Genomic DNA, 7,796 nt, shown 5'->3' with positions numbered 1-7,796 from the left:
ATATGTGAAATGCGACAACCTTTCCATATTAATCGATGATTTGATTCAATGATATCCAATCAATGAGACATACCAATTTCAATACTTGATATACATCAATAACACTTTGGCACAAATGGCACAGAAAACATACGATTTCTGATTAAACATTTTGGTAGATTTTAGGCTTTTAACCCTATCTAACCTTCTGCCAATGCCATAGAATAGAAATCATTCTCTTACAAAACATGCTCTACATGGCCAGAGGCTACATACCAGTACCACCGTGAATCTAAGTCCTTTCACTAATCACATGGTCAAAGGTACAACTTTGCTACCATAATAGCGGAAATAATAACATGAGATGATAACACGGAAAAGCACATAGCACATATAACACATAACATACAATTGTTCATATATATTGAACTCATCGTGAAATAACCGAGGATTGAATGATAATTTGGGCAGCATTTCGGCTCTAAATATGACTTTCTGTAACGAAAACAGGAATTTTAGTTGAAAACCGACCTTACTCGGGCAGAGTTTCGACTTAAAAAATATAATTTTCTTGGGAACTTTGGGGCGTCGGGACTTGCTTCAGGTGTCGGGTATGTATCGGGACTTCGGGGGTGTTAGAGGGGCTTGAGAGGGGCTAGAAAGTGAAAGAGAGTGAGAATTTATAACATAAAAACAGCTGCTTTCGCATCCCTTTTATAGGGTCTGAAGCTACTGACTACGCTGGGCGTAGTCCTCGGTACGCTGGGCGTACTTACGAGGAGGTCTATACACTGAGCGTACCCCTCGTACGCGGGGCATACCTGCGAGGTGTCATCTGATTGGAACCCGGGCTTGGATGTAGCTAATACGTGGCTCACATGTGAAGACCGGCGACATGGTTGATCCGAGACCCTAAAATGCGTACATTGTGCGTACGAAGCGAAGTACGTTGGGCGTACACCTTCGGATAAGTCTCAAATTTTTTATTTAATTTTATTTAAAAAAAACTACAAAAACTCATATCTTTTGCATACGAGCTCAGTTTTTTACGTTCTTTATATCCACGCGTAGGTGAGATTATACTCTACAACTTTTGTTTAGACTCCGTCGGCTAATTTAGATTTCATTTTTAATATTATATTTTTAACGTTCCGGGACAGGAAAAGTCTGTTAAAAATTCATAACTTCTTCATCCGATGTTCGTTTCCGTCTGTCTTTTTACCGTTGTATTGCTATTGACGAGACCTTCGATTTTCATTTAGTTTCCGTCTGCTAAAAATCACTTGATCTTTATTTTGAGTTTTTAGTTTTCTACTGCTATACTGAATCTTAGAAAAATGATAACTTCCTCGTACGAAGTCAGATTCTGACGTTCTTTTTATGAAATTTCTCAGTTTAACGAATACTAGAACTTTCATTTAGATCATAAAGGCTAAAAAGTAGTTTATCGAAAACTCACTTTTTACGTCATACGGCGTCATGTCGGTTCTGTCGCGAAACTTCAATAAGTCATAACTTCTTCGTTATAACTCGGATTTCGATGAGGTTTTCGCCTAAACCTTTCTAAAGAGATTCTTTAAAACTTTCAATAATATAATGTTACTTATTTCAAATTTATATGTTCATAAATTTTCAATATTTGACTTTTGATTGGAATCTCATAAGACTTCCAATATTTTCCGAGTGATTCTAAACATAGTTTTACTTCATTTCTAGTAAAAACTATCTATTAGAACTCAACGCTCAAAATCATATAATATTTCATAATATTATTTACTTTTAAAATTACATAACACGATAATCGAACATGTATCTTACATCTTGCATGTACAATACAATACTTAAGCTCAAAGTAGGGAATTCATGAAGAAAAAGTGGATCAAATCTCAAGTATGAACTCAAACATCATCCAAACTTTAGATCCATTACATATAATCACCAAGGGACCCTAAGGACCCATAAACTTGCTAACTTTATGGAGTCCTGACACTCTAACTCTTATAGCCATGGATAAACATGCATAAAACCTTAGATCTAGCAACAAGGAATCAAAAAGCTTGTATCTTGGTAACTCAGAATGGTCTAGAGATGTTGCTAGAGGTTGCAAATGGAACTTCTAAGTTAAATCTATGCTCCAATGGTGTTCTCTTATTCTTCAAGCCATCAAACTCCACCAAAAGCTCAAGAATTACAATGAGAGGCTAGGGTTAGGGTTTTTATGTGCTTAGGGATGGAGGAGGCTGTTGAGGAACCATAAAATGAAGTTTATGGGGTTTAAATACGAAGGAAACCCTAAAAGATCATGGGCTTGGACTGCAGCACATCTTACGTCGTGAGATCCTATTGATCACTGTAACATCCGTATTCTTAAGGTTATTATGGTGTAGGTTAATCTTGTGATTAAAGGAGAGACTCGACGAGTTGAGGATCCACCTCGCCGAGTCGAGTCGGGCTTCTCACGCGGATTTAATGAGTGGACTCGACGAGTCAGAGGAGGGACTCGCCGAGTAGGTGTTGGGTAGAGAAACCCTAATTTCTCGGGTTTGGGACCTATTTAAAGGTCCTTATGGCCTTCATTTGTGGCCATTACACCCTGAGAAACCCTAGAGAGAAGAGAGAAAGCATGTGGTGCAAGAGGAGGGCTAATTCATCATCTTTTGGTGTGTCTTAGCAAAAGGAAGGATGGATTTCGAGCTAGGATGTCCTGTGGGACTCAAATCTTCCATCATTTCATTCAGAGCTGCTGTGAGAGGTAAGGATTCATGTCCATCTTCGTTTGGGTGATAGATTTCATGAATCTAGGGTTTCTTCTCTTCTTTTGGTAAGAGATCTAGAGTATGTGATGCCCTCTTGTGTCTATATCTTCATATCTGGACCTTGAGATGTCCAGAGAGTCCCTATTCCCCAGCTTTATGCAGTCCCTTATGAATTTGGAGCTAAGGTTATCATTTTAAGGGTTATTTATCCATTTACGGCTATATGTGGGTCGCATGAACGTAAAGTTTGAACCTTTACATGTTTATTGAGCTTGGGAAGGTCAGATCTAGGGATTAGAGGAACAGATCTGACCTCAGAAGGTCGTTTGAGTATGATCATGAAAGCAACTCGCCGAGTTCATAATTGGACTCGACGAGTCGAGTCGGTTTGCCCCGCGATTCGAATCCAATGGAAACCCGTCGAGTGGAAGGTTCACTCGACGAGTCGAGTGAGGCCTTGGAAGTGTCAAAAGACACGCATGGACTCACCGAGTCACCCTTGTGTACTCGCCGAGTCTGGTCAGAGTTGACCGTTGACTTTTGTTGACTTTGGGGTTTGGTCAACATAGGTAATAGAGGCCATGGAGGGGTAAAATGGTCTTTTACCCACTATCTGATTAGAGAGGGAAAGAGTAATCGTCATTTTAATTAGATTTGAGACTTTGAGTGTTAATTAGAGATATTGGCCTTATGTGTTAGGCGGTGGCAAGTTCGAGATTCAAGTGTGAGGATATTTGCTTTCTGCTTGCCAGGTGAGTCTTCTCACTATACTTTACCTAGAGTGGTAACAGAGTTCTGTGACAGAGTTATTGTATGTTATCTATGCGATGTGTGGCACTGCATTATTTCTATGTGATTTATGTTGTGTGTATATCAGAGTTAGGACTGGAAGGTCCACAGTGCTAGGACCAGAGGGTCCACAGAGTTAGGTTTAGAGTTATGTGCCAGTGTATTTATATGCTATTTATTTTATGAGATTTATTGTGATATGTGATATGCATGATTCAGAGTTATCAGAGTTAGGACCTTTGGGTCCCTAGAGTTAGGGCCAGAGGGTCCACAGAGAGTTGAGACTGGAGGGTCCCGCTGAGACACACTGACCAGAGGGTCAACAGAGTTATAGCCTTGAGTGGCTAATATGTGTTAGAGCGGTATTTTGGGGAACTCACTAAGCTTCGTGCTTACAGTGTTTTGTGTGATATGTTTCAGGTTTTCTTAGTATCACGGGACAGCACCGGCTCAATTGTACACACCAGAAAAAGCGTTGGTTTTGAGGATCCTGGTCTATTAATTGATTGAACAAAAGAGTCATGTATTGTAATTTAAACAAAAAGGGAGATTTTTATGAAAAGTGTTAAAGAGATAAATGATTTCAAATGAAGATTTTATTTTAAAATTTTCGGTGTTACAATCATGTCGTGAGCTCAGTCTAAATCATACTTCTCATTTAATCTCTTTTCACATTGTGACCTCTCTATGGTCATATCGTGATACCTGGTTTTACCCAAAAGCCGAGCCTTTGACCCCTTGAATCCCTAAACCAATCTATTCTAGAAACCGGGTAATTTTAAGTGTTGGTAGCGAAGCTATGGAGCATCAGAGAGCCCAGAGAAATATAGTTTTCGGTTTTGGAGTTATGCTCGTGCAGTTAAGAGTTTCTTTCTAGAAAACTTTGTAAGTTAAGTTGCATTTACTACGTTGTTAGTGTAACGTATATTTATATTCATAATCTTTATTATGAACTTATAAATGAAATTTATCAGTGATACCAAGTCATAATACTGATTGATCTATTACGGAGTGATGTCTAGGCTAGATTTAGGAGTTGTTGTTTTTTGTCTATGGATCTTCTTGGCCTCTTCTGTCTGTGTAGCGCGGACATTGGGCTTCGCATACTATTTATTTTTTTTAAGACTGCAGACCTAAAAGGGTTTGTGTTTTCTCTTCTTGGCGCAGATGTGGACCGGAATCTTCAAATCACTTCAGACATTTTCTAGCCTAAAAAACACATATAAATTTGTTTTTTTCTTGTTTTTTTTAACTTAGATTTATTCAAACTTTATCTATGACAAACAATTTGAAAAAAAAAAGTTACAATATTAAAGAAAAACAGTTCGACCACACAATCATGACATTTGTGACAATTTATAAATAAAGATTTAATTACAATAATGGTCGTTGGAGCTTTTTATATAAATGTGAAAAGAAAATTCTTAATATTGTCTTATATTTTTTGTGCCAAATTTATAAAACTTAATTTAATGCAATATCATTTATTTCTTGAGAAAAATATTTATGGTCAGTTTTTAATTGATTTAATTGAAAAGGTAAAATGAAAATTTTGAAAATTTTCATTTAAAATCAAAGTTTATTTACATCCATTTTATGTGTTAAATTATTTTATTCATAATTACAATATTTAGGTATAACTTTGCGACCAAAGTTTGTTAGTTTTTATCAAATATATGTTAATCCGTACCATTTTATTTTCACTTTTTATACAATAATACATAAAAGTTGATCTACATTTGTTAATTATCTATATAAAGTCATAAAATCATTGAAAAAAAATAATTTTTTTTAAAATCAGTTTAATTAGATTTTAATTTATTCTAACAACCTGCAGATGTTAAAAAACAAACAGACTTCTTCTTTCAGACTGTAGACATACGGTCCACCTCTCCTACTGTAGAGTTTTGCAGATGTGGTTCGCATACTGCAAACATTTTGTCTCGGAAAAAACAAGCAACACCTTAGTGAGGTATTTAAAGTGGATCTTACCTCTGATATGATCTTACCTGGTTATTCTTTATCATCTATGTATCAGTATTCATTTGGGAATGTTGATAAATCTGAAATACTGTTATTCTAGTCTCAAAATATAAACGTATACTAAAACTTAGTAATATTTATATTTAGGTTATTTAAAAGGAAAAGTGAAAGTATTAGGCGAAGCGCTGACTCAATAGGAAGTCTTTCACCTTTAACTAGGTGAGTGTGTAGTTACTTTCAACTGCATAAACTTAACAAAAGTAGTTATTACTTAAAAGATTAAATATGTATTAATCTCTTACTATTTTTTTTTGGTGAATTACATATCCTATATTATATTCTTACTTAGTTATAAACTAAGGCTTATAAAGGATGTTTAGTTCAAAGTATGTTAAATAACTGAATAATCTCATAGTTGGTTAATATATGATATTAAAGCAGAGCGTAGTAATTCTCCCCTTTTTGGATGACTAGAAATGGTGGGTCCGGATCAGACAACAGGTAAGTACGTCTGAGTGATCTACCAGAGTAAGATGAAAACACTTGATTATTTTGGACGGACTTGTGAATTACGTTGCTAGTGTGAACTTATAACCCACATATATAGATAAAGTGGGATACCATATTTATCATATACTCTAAACATTGGTTGCCTTTAAATGGCTTATACTGGCCAAGGACTCCGCTAAATGTGTAGTCAAAAAGTTGCTCAAATGATTTATCAGGTATAATGATTCTTCCAGATAATCATTGAACTAGGATTAGCGAGAATCGGTTGGACTGGGTATGTATGGATAGAGTGTCTTATAGATATTTATGTTGAATTTATATATTTATATTATTTGGAAATGTTTATTTTTCAATATTATTAATATGATTTGGTAAAATTAAATTATTATGGGCTTGAAAACCCTATGTATCTCACCAGGTTTTCCTAAACCTGACCCACTCAATTTATATGCATCACAGGTAGCGGTGTTAAGGCTGATGGAATCTAATTTAGGATGTCGAGGGAAATAAGTGACAAGCATGTAATAGTATATAGGGCCTTATGTCTTTACAGTTTAACCTATGTTGGATATTTAATTATGACATCCTTAATGTTTTTGTATTTTGAAATAATATTTGTTATCTCAAAATGTTTATTTAACTAGGATTTTCTGCAACAGAGACAACATGAATTTTAAAGTGTAAAGAAAAAGTTTTAGTTGGTTCTGAAAAATGGAGGATGTCACATAAACATTCAAGAACTCATATGTGTGTGTATGAAATCTGAATTTGAATCTTCGACACAGTACAACCTTTTATTTCATTTCTAGAAATTAAGTTGTCCCTTCAAAAATCAACCATGAAATCGTTTCTAGTGTTTTATTTTTTTAAAAAAAAACTAAAGGTTTGTTTAAGAAATCGGTTTAGATTTACTCAATAACACCAAGAAAGTGTGTTTATTCATATTTTAGGTTTTTGATATGCATTGGATCATCATGTTTTAGGGTTTATTCAAAACACTTCTAGAACTCATTTCAGATCTGCCATGGATGTTTGTTAAGTTTTAGAAACATGGTGTGTAAAATACCATGTTCTTGGAATTGAAGTTTGCTCGATATTGTGTTCTTGGAATCGAATTGTGTTCTAAACCTTGATTTCTTTAAAAAAAAATGGGGAACTCGATTTAAGAGAAAGATAATGGCTTCAAATAGTTTATGAAAACAAAACAGAAACTATAAATAATAGGAACTAACTTTTATCGGGCTCGACAAATTCAAATTACTTTAAAAAATATGGTTGTCGACCTATTATTCAACAACAACTATATCTTTAATAGGATGGATATAGATGGTGTAACTATAGACCATGTGGAAAACCGGGAGGTTGTGATGGTTGGAGAGGCTTGGTGGTCGTGATAACTGAGGATGTGGGATATGGAAACAATGTTGAAAGAAGATGGATGGATGGAATTATGGTCTTGGATGATGATGGTGCCTCTTTTTCCTTGATTTTCCAAACATGTATTGATTTTGTATTCTACTTGTTTTAATCATCATATTAAGATTAAACTACACAAATGGTCCCAACGATTTAGCACTTTCTAAGATTGGCATCAAGTTGCTACATTGAAAACCACAAGGACCAGCTATGAAACTTTATCTATTTAGTTTTATTATCATGTATATTTTAGAGTACATTACATGAATTGTCCCTTATGCATGTGTCATAATGCACATTTAGTCCCTATTTTCAAAATTTAACTCAAACTGTCCCACATTTGGTTAAAGGTTACATGTTTCA

The sequence above is a fragment of the Lactuca serriola genome, chromosome 7 (assembly GCF_051521515.1).
Source record: "Lactuca serriola cultivar US96UC23 chromosome 7, Lser_US96UC23_V15, whole genome shotgun sequence".
NCBI lineage: Eukaryota > Viridiplantae > Streptophyta > Magnoliopsida > Asterales > Asteraceae > Lactuca > Lactuca serriola.
Note: the sequence above shows the minus strand (reverse complement) of the source record.